The following is a 19,284-nucleotide window of genomic DNA, read 5'->3' on the forward strand; positions in this document are numbered from 1 at the left end:
AGATAACATCTGAACTAATAAAACCCATAGAAACAAAAATGATAAGAAAGTCAGAACTAGAAATAGCTTTATCTTGTCCAACAGCTCCCCAAACCCATTTTAGAGATAGGACAACAGAGGAACAGAGGGGGACTTCCCTAGATTTTGCTGGAATAGTTTTCTTGTCTCCTATGCAAGTGCCCAATCTACTCTGCCACAATCCCCATGGATAGCACTAGTTCAGATGAATACTTTGGATGGAGTATGCCATCGAAACACTTTGAAGGTCTAGAAATTTCATTAGGACATGGAATAAGCCCAAATGGCTGCCGAACATTAGGACACAATTCAGAATGCCACGACTCCAGCAGATGACACTCTCCTGTTCCAAGTGGTTTTAATACGAGGAGTTATACAACTTTATAATACAGAAGAAAGGTGGCTGCACAGATTAACAATCCATTTTAAATGTATTCATTATTGTTATTACTTCTTGTCCTTGAAGAGTGACTATTATGCCCTTCACATTTTTCTCAATGGATAGTCACATTCCCAGGAAAGTTATGCAAGTGTACTGTGATTCCCCTCCCACCCAGATAAATTCTTGAAGTAATTATGTACTTTTGTGGTTGTTCCTCTGAATTAATAAACTCCAAACAACACCTTCATTGCCAGTGGGAAAGAAATCTGACAGCTCCAGATGGCGACACATTGAAGGCTGAATATGTACCTTGAATCCTCCTCCTTAATTGTGATTGGTCCCTGGTGGGGGAGCCTTCCACTGGCTAGCAGCTTCCATGAGAGGGGATGGAAGTACTGGCTACTGCCCACATGCCTTGATGGGAAGATTTGAGATTTCGTTAAGGATGAGCAGCTCATCAGTGCTTTTGTCCTTATGATGGAAACATAAATGGAACCATTTCTTACTTGAAGAAATGTTTTGCTCATGACATGGCTTCCTGCAGTCATGCTTTCCATGTTCCCACATGGCATAGGAAAATGAAAAATCTCACCTCACTTGATTATTCTTCAGATCTCCATGTTAACACTAATTATATAGTCTAATTAGCAGGCTTCTGTCCAGAGTTCATAAACTACTTGAAGAAAGGGGGCATATCTTAAAATTGGCTTGATTTTATCTTTGGCTTAATGCTCAGTGCCTGACTTACTTATAGAATGAAATAGTCAACAATGAATATATAGAGTTGCTGATTTTGTAAACACCAAATGGTAGTTTGGGCAGTTTCAATTTCTTAACTTAATAAATGCTATATGTCAGATGATTGAGATATTGTCTTTGCCCTCAAAGACTTCAGTATAGAGGGAAGGCAGTCCTGTAAGGAAATGAGTGCAATGAAGTGTTCAGAGATGCACATGACATATTGTGGGGTCTCAAGGGATGGATGGTAAATTCTGTCTTAGATGAATGGTGAAGAGGGAAAAAGTAAGGGAAGGTTTCAAAGAGAAAGACAGTACATTCAGTGAAACATGGAGAGGATTCACTTTTCCAGGTAGAGGGAACAGCAAAGATCCAGTAGAAGGAACCAAATAGAAACATTCAAGAAGTACAGTTGGGTTGGTTGATCAGAGGTTAATTATATGTTGGACAGAGAGTTGAATAATTGGCCCCTACCAGACACTCAGCAGCTTTCAATCATGAAACTTTCAATCATGGCTTCACCTCTAAAGTCATGAAGAAGAAAGCTCTGTCTTTCACCTGGGAATCCTTCTATCATGACATGTTAATCCAACATTCATCATCCACAGCTTTTACATATGGCTTCTAATTTTCCCTCCCAGTCATAAACTTTTCTTTTTCCCTCTCTTGTTCTACTTTCTAAAATGTTACTAATTAATAGTGGGTGCAACAAATAGATCCCCTACCACAACCAGCTGTTCTCTGATTGAAAAAGCCTTGCCCATGTACACAAGCCCTTGATGATTTCAAGAGGCCAGAGGAAAATTGTCACGGCAGTGGGATTCAGTGCCCAACCTTCAGGCAGTGCCTAAGGACTGCCAGACCATGTGGATGAAAAGAAAACCAAGATGAGTCAGTTACCCAGATGTTTTGTTGTCAGGTCACCAAGGATCTGGATGATTGGAGGTCTGGATGCCAAGGTTTGTGTGGCCATGTGTAGCCACGGCTTCAAAGCGAATACAAGTCTAATAAAGCAAGGACTACTTCCAGAACTCAAACAAGGGGTTGGGAAGAGAAACAGGGGGAGAGTAAGGGAAATTTGAGCAGGAGGAGGGGGCCTGGTAAAGGGGAATTGGGAGGCTCTCAGGAGCTCAGGGTTAGGAGGCAGTATTGATTTACTGGAGAGGTGGTATTGAGGTGCTGGCATGGTCTTAGGTTGCCATTCCTAGAAAGAGGGCAACAGCAACAACCATTTATTGCACACCAGAGACTGCAAGGTGCTACAAATAAGTGGTGAACATGACGCATGATACATGCCCATGTGTGGTTTAGAATTTAGTGAGAACAGCAAGACTCTAGAATGCCTTGTAATAAGTATTCCAATAGAGAAGTGCAGGCCTGAGAGTTCTCAGAGGAGGATCACCTGATTCAGGTGTATGTGTGTGAATGTATGTGTGTGTGTAAATCCCAAAAGGCTTCCTGGAAGAACTGATATCTAATCTGAGACCTGAAGGATGAGTAGGACTTAGCCAAGTTGTATCAGGGGGCCTGGTAAAGGGGAATTGGGAGGCTCTCAGGAGCTCAGGGTTAGGAGGCAGTATTGATTTACTGGAGAGGTGGTATTGAGGTGCTGGCATGGTCTTAGGTTGCCATTCCTAGAAAGAGGGCAACAGCAACAACCATTTATTGCACACCAGAGACTGCAAGGTGCTACAAATAAGTGGTGAACAAGACACATTCCATAAAGGGAATAGTATATGTGAAAGTCTGGAGTTGAGAGACTGGAAAGTTCAAGAAATGGAAGAACAATTGGAATAAAGAGTTTGTTGATGAGGGAAGTGAGTCAAGAAATGTATAGCCGGGTCAGATCCTGTAGGATCTTGTTAGCCATACTAACACTGAGCAAGCAAGAGAAAAACATTAAATTTTGCATTGTCTAAAGGTCTCTGCTGGGCAATGAGGAAAATCAATCAGGAGGGACAAGATAAGAAGCAGAGAAAACAGTTAAGAGGCCGTTACAGGAATCCAAATTAGAGATGACCTGGACACATCTCTAGGAGTTAATCATACTTGCTCTTCACCACTTCAGTCCCTTCCAATTAACTTTTGTATTATCACTTTCACTGCATCGTAATCCTATGTATATCCCAGCATCTAGTTCAACTCCCAACAAATAAGTGATGCTTAGGAAATGGTCTTTGGATAAATGAGCAAGCTATTTCTGGTGCTCCAAACTGGAAGTACTCATCTCTTGTCTAGTCAATCTCTCTCTTGCTCTCATTCTCCTCCCCCTTCTTCCTTTCTGCTCTTATGAGGAATAGTACTTAACTTCTCAAGAGGATTCGGAGCTCGTTGAAAGCAGAAATGGTGATATCCTCCACTTCTCCTACATCCATAAAGTAGATGCCTGGTTACTAGATTTGTTTTTAACTTTTTAATTCCATTGCCCCATCCCCCAATCTCACTGCAAGTGTATGCACAATCAGACCTTCTGGTTTAATAATCTCCCTATGGAACCATATAATCCCAACATTGGAAGGGACTTTAAAGATCATGGAATCCCACCTCCCCAATAGTTATAATAGCTAGTATATTAAATGCTTACCAGGTACCAGGCACTGATCCAACTGCTTTTTGCAACTTTATATTGCTCCTCACAATGACCCTATAAGCATGTATTTTTATTATTTCCATTTTATAAGGAGAAAATTGAACTGCAGAGAAGATTAGTAACTTACTCAAGATTACACAGCTAGTAAGTGGTAGATACAGGAATCAAACTGCAAGAGTTTGATTCCAGAGTACATGCTCCCAAAAAGTGACCATGGTGATGGCATTCTAAATGCTGAATGCGGACTAAGTTCCTCCAATAACATCTGCAACCAATGCCTTAAGAGTTTCTTCAATGTATTTAATAACAGAAAGGGTACAAACAAACTGAGGAGTAATGCCTCTTCCTAAAACACAAAGTGGAAATTTATCAGAGGCATAAATTCATCGGGCATCTATTCCAGCTAGCACTGAGTCATCAGGCATAGATTCCAGTCAGCACTGATTGGGACAGAAGTGGTCAGGTCAGGTATCCACTATAAATCCCAATTTGTCCAACTTTAAAATGGGAAAGGCTATTTTCAGTTCTATTGTGAGTTGATAGTTTTGAAACCATAAGAGTTTCAATAAAAAACTAAAAATATGTGTCTATGTTAAAAATTCTACTCTTAGGGATGGTTGGGTGATGACTTTTCTCTTCTCCTGGGGATTGAGAGATTTAGGTTGTCAACATGCATCAATCCATTACTCTCCTTTTTAATTCCCTTCCTGAGTCTTAGAAGGTTTATTCAGATCACTAGACTAGGTTGGGTCCTCTATCTGTACACTCACAAATCTTTTCACCTTACAATCCCAGCTCTTATCATAATGTTTTGCAATTGCCTGAGCACTTGACTTTCCCTTAGAGACAGATGTTGATGAAGGCAAGGATCTTTCCTGTTTTGTTCTTTGTTGAATCTTCAGTGCCCAGTACAGAGTCAGCAGATTCCATTTGTTCAACAAAAATGTGTTGAGTGGATGAATTTTTGGGAAAAGTATCATATTTCATATCACATGGATTGTTTTTCGCCCTCTCTCTTTCGTAGTCCATTCAACTTTCCTTCCAAATAGCGTGAAGCACTCATTGGGGCCATGTAATTGGGGTTTTCATGGAAAGACTAAGCCTCAGATCTGTGTTCTAATTCCAGTTTTTTCCAAGAGTGTTTGGAGAGATCTTGAACAATTCACTTGTATTTCCTGGATATCTGGAAACTCAGAAATTGCAAACCCTTAGCCCAAGGGTTGTGCCCATGTGCTATGTTCAGCCGACACAACGTTTTTCTTAACACTTGCATTTACTATTCATGTTATATTTATTGAGTTGCCAACACATCAAAAATCTGCATTCATTTCTGCACTGCCATAATAGTATAGTGCATCAGTCCTTGGGTCCTCAAGTAGCACCTTTCTCTAGATGAAACCTGGCCCTCCAGCTTTCTTTCCTGTTTGACTTTACTCATTTTCCTTCCCTGTTAGGCCTTGGAGGACATTCAAGTTTACCACCTCTGAACCCAATGATCTCAAAGGTCCTCTCCATATTTAAAATCCTTGGATGCCAATCTCTGGCTATGGGACATAATAGAGATCAAATCTCATCCACTGTTGCTTTTTTCCAAATAAAATAAAAATTATATTATATATATAGTGATATAATAGAATATAACAATAATTCCGCAAAGGTATCACTTAAAAAAATCTTCAGAGGGGATTTAGAAACTTGGAATAATGGGGGAAAATTAAATGATCTTTTTGTCTTAGTCTTAAGACCACAACTCTCCCGCCGTTCCATTTAACCCCTTAATTTATAATTGAGAGTAATGAGTAGCATGAAAACTTGAAATGCCAACCAAATTGGGTATGAGTAAGGAAATGAGGAGGTCTAGGAGCCCTGAAAGTAGCATTTGATATCACCTAGCCCCACCCAGGCCTCCAACAGCTCTACTGCACCCAGTTGTGCAAACCTGAAAAATGGACTTGAAAGAAGAATTCAGAGGGATGTCTCAAAAGCCTCAGAAGTAAAGGTTAGAATGAGATACAACCTGTGCAATCAGAACTACTTTTGGTACATGGAAGGTGTAATGACTGTACTGTGTCTCCCAAAAAGAAATATTAAAATCTTAATTACAAATACCTTAGAATGCAACTTCTTTTGGAGATAGACTTGTTTCTGACGAAATTAGTTAAGATGAGGTAATACTGGAGTAAAGTGAGTCCTGAATCCAATACGCCTGGTGTCCTTATAAAAAAGAGAAGAGACCCAGATGCAAGAGAACAAAAGGCCATTGGGGCAGGCCACAGTGACTTAATGGCAGAGTTCTCACCTGCAGTGCCAGAGACCCCGGTTCGATTCCTGGTGCCTGCCATGCAAAAAAAAAAGGCCATGTGAAGACTGAGGGAAAGATCAAAGTGCTATGCTACAGCTGTAAGCAAGGAACACCGAGTATTACCAGAAGTCACCAGACTCTAGAAGAGGCAAGGGACAATTCTGTCCTATAGGCTTCAGAGGAACCATGGTCATGTTGGCACCTTGATTTCAGACTTCTGGCCTCCAGAATTGAAAGATGAGAAAGTTCTGTTGTCTTAAGCCACAAAGTTTTCCATATTTGTTATAGTATCCCTAGGAAACTAAGATAATAGACCATCAATAAGGTGCTGACATAGATGAGGGAAAACATAGGGCATCATTTGCATAGACACATATTGAGAAATATGATTGTAGAACTGAACCACTTCTTCCTATCATGCCAGAAGTAGGTGGGCTAACATTTGTCATCACATGTAGTATTTTGTAACTTTATATTTTGTCCTCCTATTTACTGTGCATAGTAATTCTCTGGATAATGTGTTCATTTTACAAGTGAGGCCCCTGAGGCTCAAGGAAGTGAAGAGACTTGCCCAAAGTCATGGGGCAGGACTTGAACCCAGACTTCCAGTTTCACGTTCTTTCTGTGACACCAGGACTGCTCTAGTCAGTTCTGTCACTCTTCATGACATTTGCTCCTGTCAGCACTTCCCATTTATTCAGGTGGTTTGTCTTCTGGTGCCATCTTACCAACCACCGGACTCCTGGAGTAGTGTTCAGAAGCAAACATCCTCTGGCTTCTGCTCAAGAATGGTCAACTCAAGCCTTGAACTCAGCATGCTCCCTCTCCTTTTCTTCCAAATGTCTGGTCCTCTGTTCTCATGCCAAATATGAAGAAGACGGTAAGAGAAAGAGAGACTCTGGCAGATTGTCCCTCTACCTGAGATCCTATTTGTATGAACACACACAACAAGAGAGATGGGATTTTCCTGATTCAGCAGAACAAAATGGACGAGAGTTGGCCTGGGTTTGTCTCTTGATACAGATAAAGATGTGGGGATGTATGAAATGAATTCACAAGCTCCCTTGTCATTTTGATTTTGATGAGAAGTGGAACTGGTCTCTGTTTTATATGGGCCAGAAGAGAACAGGTCTATCACATTTTAAGGGAAGAAATATAGCTGGGAAGAAATCCAGAAGAAACTGTAGGAAGATGGATGAAGACAGCAACTGCACAATCACTGACAAACTAGGAATCGTGAAATGCTACCCAGTACTCTGTAAAAACAAGGATTTGAATTTTTCCTCTTGCTTGTATTTTTATAGGAATATTTTAAAAAATCCTCACTAATCTCTATGGTGTGTGTGCATTTATATTCTTTGAAAGTGAAGATTAATGGCTAAAACTAAGTAGCAAATGAGAAGTTCACTGGCCACATTTTAATGGGGAGAATAATTTTTAGCAAAATATATAATTGGGTGCTGTTAAGGGGATTATGGGAAATTGATCTTCCACATTGTATCAGAATTCTTTTTTTTCTTTAATAAAATATCACTACATTCTTTCCTTCCTTTAAATATATCCTATAATGCGCATTTGTTTCAGAATAAAATACAAATTCCTTAGCATGACATACATGGCCTCAGCCAACCTTCCGAACCTCATTGGTTGTCAGTCCATCCTTTCCCAAGCTGTCGTGCAACAGTCAAATTGTACAAGGAGTGAGCCTTCTCCTTTCATGCCTCACCCTAGGAGAGCTCTTCGCTACAGGCTTGATGTTACAGTATGGTAGAGTGGTTTCCTCCCATATCATTTTTTTCAGAGAGTTATTAGAGGATAGGGAATCTTATCATATTCATTTCTACAAGTCAAACTATCATGGAACGAATGGATACTTTTTAAATGAATGAATGGCAGCTTATCTCTAGGCAAGACAGAATTTCACCATCTTGATTGAATTTTTATTTTGCTGCACAAAGACACAGTGTAAAAGGCCCCAGGCAATTTGATGTCTGATACATTTTTGTTTGGGGTGGTTGGACAAGAACTGGGATTGCCACGTTTTTTTTTTTTAGCACACGGGCAGGAGAACCAGACCACTATATATGCGCAGTAAGCCAGGGTCTGAATCAGAGAGAAATGGGAACAGGAAGTTAATGCAATCCCCGAAGAACTACAATATGCCCATATAGATAGTCCTTCCCATGGCCCTTTTATGATTCAATAAAACAGGAATGATTTAAACAAAGTTTCGTGGTGGCAAAAACTTTAAAAGCCGTGTGACAAGTTTTATTCTCTAGACTTTGGTTTATCTATTGATAAAATGAGAGTGTTGAATTAAAGATTCCCAAATCTTCTTATTTCTGTCTTTCACGATGTGGCACACTCTACCAAAATTTGGCATACACCACCATAAATTCAAATATTTTTTAAGGTAGCTCTAAACACGTAAATGGTGAGCATTTTTTCTTGATATTAAGCTGTCTGAAAAATGAACTCATCTGCTAAAGTTCTCCTTACTGGGGCCAAAAAGAAGTCTGTTTCTTCATCCCTATGAAAGCCATGGAGACTGGCTTTTCATTTGTTTTTCATTTTCATTTTCATTTCATTTTTTCATTTGTTTCCCCTGAGCTCCCTTCTCTCTAAGAAAATTGTACCCCACTCAGTTCCTTCTATATGTTTCATAATTTCTGGACCCTTTTCCAGGTTGGCCATGTGTCATTCTTTCCTTACCATCTTGGAATGTGTTACTAGGAGCGGATCTCAGGATTCCAGGGAGAATCAGCCTGGAACATCTATGTATCAGAAACTTTCATGTTTCTACTGAGTCAGCACAATCAGCCAGGTGGAATTTTGTGCAGAGGCTGGGAGTGCTTTGAACCTCAGGATTTGTGTTATTTGAATGAATAGTAAGAGGTCCCAGGAGAGGAAAAACAGGCATAAGAGAAGATAGGCAAGTGGGGATCTCTTTTCTAAATTGTGTCTTCCCAGACAAGCCCTGGTGCCCATTATTTTAGTTTTATATTGCTTCCATAATCAATTACCACCCAATTAGTGGCTTCAAACAAAGCAAATATTTTGTTTCACAGTTCTGTAGCTCTGAAGTCCAGGGTGATTCTCCCGAGTGTGACAATAAATTTGGTGGTCTCTGCTTAACGCTTCACAGGGCCAAAATCCAGGTGTCAGGGGCCTGAGTGCCTTAATGGGATTATCTTGGGGAAGAATCTACTTTTAGGCTGATTCAGGTTGTTGGCAAAAGTCAGCTCCATGCGATTGTAAATATGGAGGTCCCTGCTTCCTTGCTGGCTGTCACTCTCAGCTTCTGGAAGTTACCTGTGTTGCCTGTCTTGTGGCACCCTTCATCTCCAAACCCAGCAGCCATGGGCTGTGTCCTTCTCACACTCTGAATCTCTCTGGCTCCCTCTTTTGCCATGTCTCTCTCCTACTGGGCTGAGAAATGTCGTCTTTTAGTGGCTTCTAGTGATTAGATTGGGACCCATCTGAATAATGCCCCTATTTTAGGACCCATATACTTCAAAGTACTTTTTCCCATGTAATATAGCATATTCGTTGGAACCAGAGCTTATGACATGGGCATCTTTGGGGAACATTATCTATCCTACCACACTTGTAAGATCTCTCCTGGTTGGCATCTGGTTCTTAGGTTTGATTGGGGTGCTGCCTACTACTTGCTCATTTGAGGCATTATGATTTTACCTAACTTCTTTCTCTAGTATATGAGAAGCAGTGCAGTGGTTAAAAGCAGAATCTGGAGCCAGACTGCCTGGGAAACCCCAGTGTCTCCACTTCTTGGCTATGAAAATTTAGGAAAATTGATTTCTGTGTCCCTCTGTTTCTTAATCTGTGAATTGGGGTCAGAAGATATTACCCATCTCATAAGATTGTTGTGAGGATTAAATAAGTTAGTACATGTAAAGTACTTTAAAAAGAGTCTGACACATTATCAACACGAATATGCATTTATTCCCTATCATTATAGATTCCTTTCTTTTCCAAGTAGATAATGAAAGCTTTGAGGGCAGGGATTGCATCTCCCACTTAGAATTTAAACTTTTAGTGCAGATAAAAATACTTGCCAGCTCTTCTTTTGCCAATATAAGAATATTGATGAGCATCTTGATATTGTAGACAGTATCATGGAGGTATTCCCTGCTTCTTACCAGACAGGTGTCTTCCCTTGCCAGGTCTGTTATAAAAAAATACCATAAACTGGTTGGGTTAACAATAGGAATTTATTGGCTCATAGTTTGGAGGCTAGAAGTCCAAAATCAAGGTATTGGCAAGACTTCTAAATCTGTAGCATTCTGGGGGTGGCTTGCTGGCACTCAATCCATGCCCCTCTGTTGCATGGTGACCTATCGCTTTCCATCTCCTCCTTTGACTTGTAAGCCCATGTCCAAATTTCCTTTGCTTACAAGGGCTGCTGGCATACAGATTAAAGTCCACCTGATCCAATGTTTCCTCATCTAAATAGGATCTTTGAAGATCCTTTTTAAAAATGGGTCTATACTCATAGGACCAGGAGCTAGAATTTGAACATATCTTTTGTAGGGCACATGATTCAATCTGTCATATTGTGTGACTGGCAAATAAATTTTACCTCTGAGCCCCTAGTCCCTTCAATGTGAAGGGACTCTGAGGATTGCTTAAGAATTACATACCTACTTTTGTTCAATGATTATTCATCACACACCTATTACACATCAGGAAATATTTTAGATATTGGGAATAACGAGGTAAATATTCAGGCCTGTTCTCTGATCTAAGAGAGGCTTCATTCTAGCTGGGAAGTGTGGAGGACTGATAATAAACAAAAAAGAACTACAACTGACAATATATGTGATGGAAAATATAAACTAGAGAAAGTACAGAAGAATGGCTAGAGTTTGGGGAATAAAGTGGGAACTTTATTTATAGTTTGGAATAATTTCAGCATGGAGAAATGTTTCAAGAATAGCACAAAAACCTATGTTTTTCCTGAATCACTTGAAAGTGAATCGATAGGCAGATGCCCCCCTTATTCCAAATACTCTGGTGGGTATTCCCTATAAACAAAGACATTCTAATGTTACTTCATCAAAATACAATTGTTCTAGTAATGTCCCGATAGCAAAAGTTCTAATCCAGAATTGTTACATTCAGTTTTCTGGTTGTTTAGTCTTCTGCATTTTGGGTCAGTCTCTTAATCTTTTCTTAACTTTTATGACCTTCACACTCCTAAAAAAAAGTGCAGTTTGGTTATATTGTAGAAAGCCTTTCGATTTTTCCCCTAGTGTTTCTCGTAGTTAGGTTTAGGTTAACATCTTTAGCAGGCATGCCACAGAAGTAATACTACGTTCCTCCCATTGCATCTTAACAGATGTCACAGGATTTGTTGTGTAACATTATTGGTGATGCTAATTTTGATTTCCTGATTAAAGTGGTGTCTGCCAGAGTTCTCCACTCTAAAATCGGTAATTTTCCCTTTGTAATTAATAATCTCTTTTTGTGTGGAGTTACTTTGAGACTATGCAATATCCTGTTCATCAATTTCACCTACTAGTTTTAGCTTCCATTAGTGTTCTTGGTTGAATAAATTATTACTGTGTTAGTAATTTTAAAATGGTGATTCTTAAATTCAATCATTCCATTAATTTACTAGTTGGTATTCTATGGTAGGGAAGATCTTTTCTTTTCCTTCTTTCTCTCAATCTCTCTTTATCTTTCTATCATCTATGTATATCTAATCTGTTTGTTACATATTTGGGCAGCAGGTGTTTTTCCAAGCTGATTCCTGTGTCCTTTTGACATGTTACCACTATTCTTTAAGCACTTCCTTTGTTTCTGGTTGAACAGGATGGTTCACACTCATCTTGTGTTTTACCTGTCACAGATTTGAAAGCAATCATTTCTCCAAAGGACTCTGATTCCTTTTAGTGGAGAGTGATATTTGAGAAACAAGATCTAGGTGCTGTTTATATTCATTTCTATTTGGATAGAGTTAGGATTTATGTACACACATACTAACATACACAAATACATGCTTACATGTATCTACCATCTCCCAACCCACTCTATAGCTATATATCTAATCTATCTATCTATCTATCTATCTATCTATCTATCTATCTATCTATCTATCTATCTATCTATCTATCTATCTATTTATCTATCTATCTATGCCAGTTTGAAAGTGCTATTATATACCCTAGAAAGGCCAGGTTTTAATTCTGATTCAGTCTTGTGGGAACAGCTGTTTCTTTTAATCCCCATTCAGTACTGTTGGCTGGAAAGCTGATTAGATTATCTCCATGGAGATGTGACACACCAATTGTGGGTATTAACTTTTTATTAGATGGAGATGTGACTCCATCCATTCCACGTGGGTCTTTATTAGATTACTGGAATACTTTAAAAGAGGAAATATTTTGGAGAGAGTCAGAAATGACAGAGCCAACAGAAATGGCAGAGCCTACAGAAACACCAGAAATGCCAGAAACAAGATAAACAACAGGAGCCTCAGAGCAAAGAGAAACTACAGCAGAGCTGACACAGTGTGGACGCATGGAGAACAGAGACAAGGATGTTTGGAGAGGCTTGGAACCCAGCAGACATCACCATGAGATGTTAAACAAGCCAGAACCTGGAGAGGCAGGTGCCAGCCATGTGATTACCCAGCTGACAAAGGTGTTCCTAAACTATAGACCTTTCTTGAATTAAGGTAATCTCTTGTTGGTGCCTTAATTTAGGCATTTTCATTGCCTTAGATAAATTTAGACTTAAAACTTACTAAATCCTCCCTTTTAAAAGCTGTTCTGGTTCTGGTATTCCAGCAGCTAGCAAACTATCTATCTATCTATCTATCTATCTATCTATCTATCTATCTATTAAAAGTTATGAGTTCACACCTATGCTTCCGCTACAATAAAATATTCCTGAGGTCATTCCAGGTTTTCCCTTTCCCGTATTTGAAACTTCCCCAATAGTGAGAAACCTAGTTGCCATTATCCTCAACGTATTTATTTTATTAACCACCTTGAATGTAACCAATGCCTCATAGCTTTCCTGCTGCCCACCTCCCACATAGTAGGGACTCCCTCTTAGTTTCACTTGGATTCCAAACACTATAGCAGACTCACTACTGCTCATTGGTGAGCACATCTTCCTTGCCTGATTTGGGTTCCAAATCACCATGCTGAGTTTTAACAAAAGCCATCCTCACTCTACTAAGGCCCCACTCCTCAAGCCAGACCCAACTCCCCATCACCACCCCACAGTTGCCTATCTTTTCCGGCTCTTACTGATGGCTTCTGGAGTGAACTTTCATTATATAAGGTAAAAGGAGCTGACTCCCTCTAAGGACCCACTGAGAGACTGTATAGAATATACCTCATATTTTTTTTCTCCAAGGGTCAAGGAAATTAGGAATGTTTACCTACTGTGTTGTATCCCTTATTGATTGACGTTTGTTCCTGGGGAATTCATTTCCTGGCACTTCTAACCTGCACATGAGCTGAGAATACTCTTTAGCCAGAGAAAGTTCTCAGACAGAAATATGTAGATATTTGAGTAAGGGGTCTTCGTTATGTAAAGGAACTCTCTACTGAGCAGCAAATGGCAGCACATGGCTGAGAGGACATGAACTAGCAACATGTTCTTCAGATGGAACAAAGTCGTTGCTGGAATTTTGTGAGATAGGGGACAGTGGTGGGAGATAAGTTGAAGATGTAGGAAAAAGCCAGTTCATGCCATGTAAGAGTTTGAATTATATTCTGGTGTCAATGGAAAATAATTGGAGTGCTTCACGCAGAGAGGAGATATGATGTAATTTGTGCTTATGGACATCAGTCTGGAATTTGCGTGGGGAATGAATTATGAGAATACAAGAATGAAAACAGAAAAAGCAATTAGGGGTCTATTGCAGAGTTTGAGGCAATGGGTCATGGTGTGTTGGACCAGGGGATAAGGATGGAACCCAAGATCCAAATCCCCACACAATAGTGCTTCAAGCTCTGTAAGACAGTTTGAGAACCACAGAAGAAACCCATGGTCCTTAAAGCTAGCTTGAGTCCTAAAGAACATTTAATCCACCTCCGCATTTTAGAGCCAATAAGTTAAAATTCAGCATGAAGTAACTTTTCCAAGGGTTCCAAAGTAAGCTGGGGGCAGACTTGAGATTAGAACCTGAGGGTCTTGACTCCTACTTGAGTGTTCCCTTTATTATACTCATGTACCCAAAGCTGGCCCTTGTCAGATATTCCAAATATTTCATAGGCAAGTATTGCTCATGAAATACAGATACTTGTTTTGGCTGAGAGAAGGAAGATGTGCGTTAAGAGTTTTACTAGGTAAGGTGAGAGCATGGACAAAAGGAAAAGAGGGCCTGCGTGCAGGTATTAGGGACTGAAGGGAAGAGCTTCTCAGAAACATGCCAGCAAAAGCAGGATTGAGCTATTCTGATGCCACTGGGAAGGACTGGCAAACCTGGGGCTGGTTCCTGACCAGGTGTTGACCATGGGCTTCTAGGAGGTAAAAACTTTTCGTGTGTCCTTGGCAAAATCATAAAGCAGAATGAAGTCACAACAACATTGCCAATTCATATCTCACTCATTTGGAATCTGCTTTATTTAACCAGTATGTGTAATTCTAATGTATTATAAGGACTAAAATAAGTAATAACATCAGCCTTTAGTGGTAACAATGTACTGTTAAATATTATAACTTTCTTTGACTTCTTCATAAACTCCTTTACACATTTATATTGATTTAATTATATTGTGTCTCAGTCTGAGTGTAGTTCATACAAGTTACATCTAAGGTGTGTGTGTGTGTGTGTGTGTGTGTGTGTGTGTATGGGCAGGACATAATTCTGCATGTTAATTGCATTTGCACATATTTCTTTTTTTTTTGGTGTTGTGATTTCTTTACTTAGCCAGAAGGAAATTTAGCCTTCTCTATGTATGCTTAATGAAGCAGTAGATTTGTAGACCCATAGACATCTATTTGCATTAATTAATTTGTATGAGAGAATTGTTCTTAGTTTTTTCTCTTAGTGAAGGAGGAGGGAGTAAGTTGGTACATTGGTGTCTGTAGAGAGATGGGGCGAGAAGAAGGAAAGGAAAATCTTAGTTTGCTAGGGTGCCTAACAAATACCACAGACTGGTTGGCTTAAACCACAAGAATTTATTGACTTACAGTTTTGGAGGCTAGGAGTTCAAAATCAAGGTGCCAGCAGGTCACACTTTCTCTGAAGTCTGTGATGTTCTGCTTGTTGCTTACCAGCAATCTATACCTCAATCTTTGCCTCCATCACATGACCGTCTATCTCTTTCTCTCTTCCATTATCTTCTACTACTGTTTCTACATTTTCTTGGTTTAATCCAGTCATGTTTGATTAATGCCTACCCTGATTCATTTTGGCCTCATCTTAATAGGATCTTCAAAGATCCTATTTACAATTGAGTTCATATACACCAGATAAGTATTTAAGACTTGAGCATGTCTCTGTGGGGGACATGAATCAATTCATAAGAGGAAAGAAGAATAGAATGGATAATAGATAACCTGCTTCTTAATGGTGCCCTGGATTCATTTTGTAAGTAGACCCTTGTGGCTCAGAGTAGAGAGGAAAGGGGAAGAACAGGAGAAAAGAAAGGAGATGGTGGTGTTCCTTCTTAGATAATTCTCACCCTTTGAAGAGAAATGTTGGCAGCAGGAGCTAAAAATCTGTTTTAATAAAATGATTGGTGAGATTTAACTCACAATGCATTGGTTAACTAAAGCTATATAACAAACCACACCAAAAATCAGGGATTTAAAATAGCTATTGGATATTTTTCACAAGCCTATGAATTGATTGGACAGTTCTGCTGAATTTGGTTGATGTTGGTCAGGCAGTTCTTCTGCTCTTCCTGCTCTTCCTTTCTTCAGCTTACTCACATGTCTGGTGCTCAGCTGGCTATTGGCTAATCTAGGATGGCCATAGTCGGATTGACTGGCTTTGCTTTATATGACTCATCCTCTACCAGGCAGGTCCAGGCATGTTTTCACAAACAGTTTTCTAAGCCACTATTTAGTTCAAGTTTGTTACTGTCCCAGTGGATAAAGTCAGTCACATGGCCCAAGCCTAGAGTCAGTAGGAGAGTGAACTATTAATGTGGATGCAGGGAGGAGTGAAAAATAGGGCCATGAGGGCAACTGGTCTATGGCATATAGACAATATGTGTCAAGGACCAGGTGATGCAGTTTTGAGCAGTGGAACATTTTTCCCATTATTTCCTAGAACACAGCTAGGTACTTACACAATGTGTATAAAAGATAAAACAGCAGAATTTGTCACCTTGAGGAGCTCTCTTCTCATTACTGAGCTGATGGCAGGAACATGTATGAGATGAGCTATCTTATGAGCAGAACTTTCTCTCTCTCTCTTTTTTATGAGCTACTTTGGAAGGTAGTGAAAGTGATAAAGAAACCTTTAGAAGTGTATTTTGGGGGCCCCTGGGATGAATCATCCTGGGCTGAAGCACAACATTCTCATTCAGGGTCCTGAATGCTGTATTAGTGGTGAGCCACTGCTCCCAAGTGACTTTGTGCAGGGGATGTTAACAAAGGGTCCAGAATAGTGGGAGAGGAATGGATTTACTATTGAGCATATGTTAGTGATACATATGGAAAGAGACATTAGATAGTTGAAACTGAGGTTCTACAGTCATAACAGGTGGGGAGCCTTTGGGACAACAAAATTTGAGAATTCATGCCATGGAGACCTCAGCATGGTAGACCACAGGGAAATTGCAGTTATATTTATATATTTATTAGTAAGTGTTCATGTATGAAAAATGTGCTACAACCTAGACTTCCTATCATTTGAGATACACTTTCTTTCTTAAATTAACAATGTTTTTGCTCTCATCAATTTGAAATGAATAATACCTAGTGGTCTTATAGTCACATATTTTTTGGAAAGAGGTGGCATAGAAAAGTAGGAAAATATTCTGCACTGGCAGCAGGCACACTTGGAACAGTATCTCAATTTTACATCTTTGTGTGATTTAACATTGGTCAGTTGGCTAACTTCTTTACAATGCTGTGTTTTCATCTGTAAAATGGGAATAACTAAATATTTGTTACAAGGTTGTGGGAAGGATTAATAATTAAGCATGTATAAACATGGAAGGTGTTCCAACAAATTCTATTTGTTTTCATTGCTAAATATTTGTTGCATGTTGATGGTACTCAAGGCCCTACATGCTACAGATACAAAAAATAGTCCTAGCACTTCACTCAAGGGATTCAGTGAATGAATAAATGGGTAACAATATGTCTATCTCCCCCATATGACAATGAATTTCTTGATGTCAGAGTTAGTGTTGTAGTTTTCACTGTACAGCCAGCATCTAGCATAGGCCTGGGGAGTACATGTCTTTCAAATTGAATTGGATCATACCTAAAAAGTTTGGTCTTTCTTATTATAGTTAACATAAAGTCTCATACTGTTTAATATATTTTGGAATTTAAGTGATCAAGAGACAATGAGAAAAAAGAAAGAAGGGTGGGAGGGTGGGAGGGAAGGAAGGAGGAAAGAGAAGTAAAAGAAAGAAGAGTGAAAGAAAGAAAAAGAAAGAAGCAAATGGAAAGGAAGATGAAAACGCAAAGACTCTTATTTCCTGCTTTTCACCAGGATTCATGAATATTTGCTCTAGAACAATACTGCTGCCCACCTAAGATTGAAATACATCTGCAGGAGTAAATGGACAGGTAACAAAACATAATTATGACTCAAAGCAACCCGGGGCAGGGTGGTGGCAAGGCGGTGGGGGAGGCTGTTTAAATCCCCAGATTCTTGTCTTCTTGGAATTGGGTTGCCTTTTTCCTAATTTTTTTTAACCTTCTGATTGATAGCCAACCCCTTCCCCCATGTTCATGTGTGCTCATCTCAGCCACCACGCTCTCTCCCAGTCCTTTTCTCTCAACACCAAGCACACGGGTAATTTATCTTCCCTTGGTTAAACTCCACCAGGGAGCTATGGTCTCCTTCTTGCCTCACCTCCTGCTAGATTCTAACCTCTCACCACCCAACCATTACTCCCCCTCAGCCCTCTCCTCCAACTCCTCAGTTGTCAGAATGCGCAAAAATTAATTGATTTGGGAAAGTAAAATTCAGGGGGCCCTGTAGTAAATCAAAACATTCCATTCATACTGTCCCAGCTTTCAAGGAGAACAGGGAGTCTTCAAAAAATAAGGAGGAGGAACTAACACCAAAGTGGGGAGATCATGGGGGAAGGAAAGTCAGAGGAAGTAGAGGTCTGAAAAATTGGACTTAGGGTTCATGTTTTAGAAACCTGGCCTGTGTGCTTCTTGGGGCAATAGTGCTGCGTGAAATAAATACTGTCTTGAGCTTTCAGTGAAACTATTGCCATATGTGCTGGGGCTGGAAAATTGCCCATCGCTTTCCTGCACCCCTAATTCCCCTCCTACCCCAGCCCCTGTTGATTCCCTTCAGGCTCTGATTAAGTTTGGTGAAATCCATATCTTTGCTGTCACTTTCCTATATGTTACAGATGGACTGGAGAGGGAGGCTTGCTGCCAGCCAATGGAGAAGAAGGGAGACCCTCTCACTGCAGGGTGCCAAAAGGCGCAGGAGGCCATATGCTTGCAGTGGTTCTTGCTTGCCTGCGGAAGCGCACTGGGAAACCCAACACAGACCCAAGCCTGCCTTGAAAGAGCAAGGAGACAGAATCTCTCTTGGACCTAAGAATGGAAACTGCAAGGAAGCAGATTTAAGCACATTAGGAGGGGGTGAAATCTTTATAGGAAGTAGAAATATCCCAAAATAAAGCAAACTTTCCCAAGAGGTAGAAACTTTCTTTAACTGGGCTTATTTAAGCACACACGTCAAGATGCTGTTGAGGATAATTATGAATTGGATGAGGGCTTGACCTAGATCTATTGTTTATAAACATTTAAGGCCATGGAAAGCTCTTTGTTTATTTTTAATAAAACTGTGTTGGTACTCCTGATGCATATATGGGAAAAAGAAGCATTATATTTTGGAGGAAAATTATTTAATACATTCATTGTCATGATGAGTATAAAAACAAGAAATTTGATATGATTACACAGTATTGACAGAACCCTGATTGACATACATATGTGCTTGCAATTAAAATTTTTTTAAAAACAACTTGCTTTGGAGACTCTGAACACTTTTCATTTAACAAAGATGGTTGGAGAAATTGACTAGATTTCTGTACAAAAAACAGCTAAGTTGGAAAG

At 39.8% G+C, this 19,284-nt stretch overlaps 1 long non-coding RNA gene across 1 annotated transcript; it reads left to right on the top strand.

Moving 5' to 3' along the window:
* The first annotated feature begins 2,508 nt into the window (after nucleotides 1–2,508).
* LOC143659784 (uncharacterized) lies at nucleotides 2,509–19,035 on the top strand. The gene is made up of 3 exons (XR_013163738.1): nucleotides 2,509–2,551; nucleotides 17,690–17,766; nucleotides 18,570–19,035. It is a non-coding gene; the product is annotated as an uncharacterized LOC143659784 (long non-coding RNA).
* The last annotated feature ends 249 nt before the right edge of the window (nucleotides 19,036–19,284 follow it).

The sequence above is a fragment of the Tamandua tetradactyla genome, chromosome 2, assembly GCF_023851605.1.
Source record: "Tamandua tetradactyla isolate mTamTet1 chromosome 2, mTamTet1.pri, whole genome shotgun sequence".
Taxonomy (NCBI): Eukaryota; Metazoa; Chordata; class Mammalia; order Pilosa; family Myrmecophagidae; genus Tamandua; species Tamandua tetradactyla.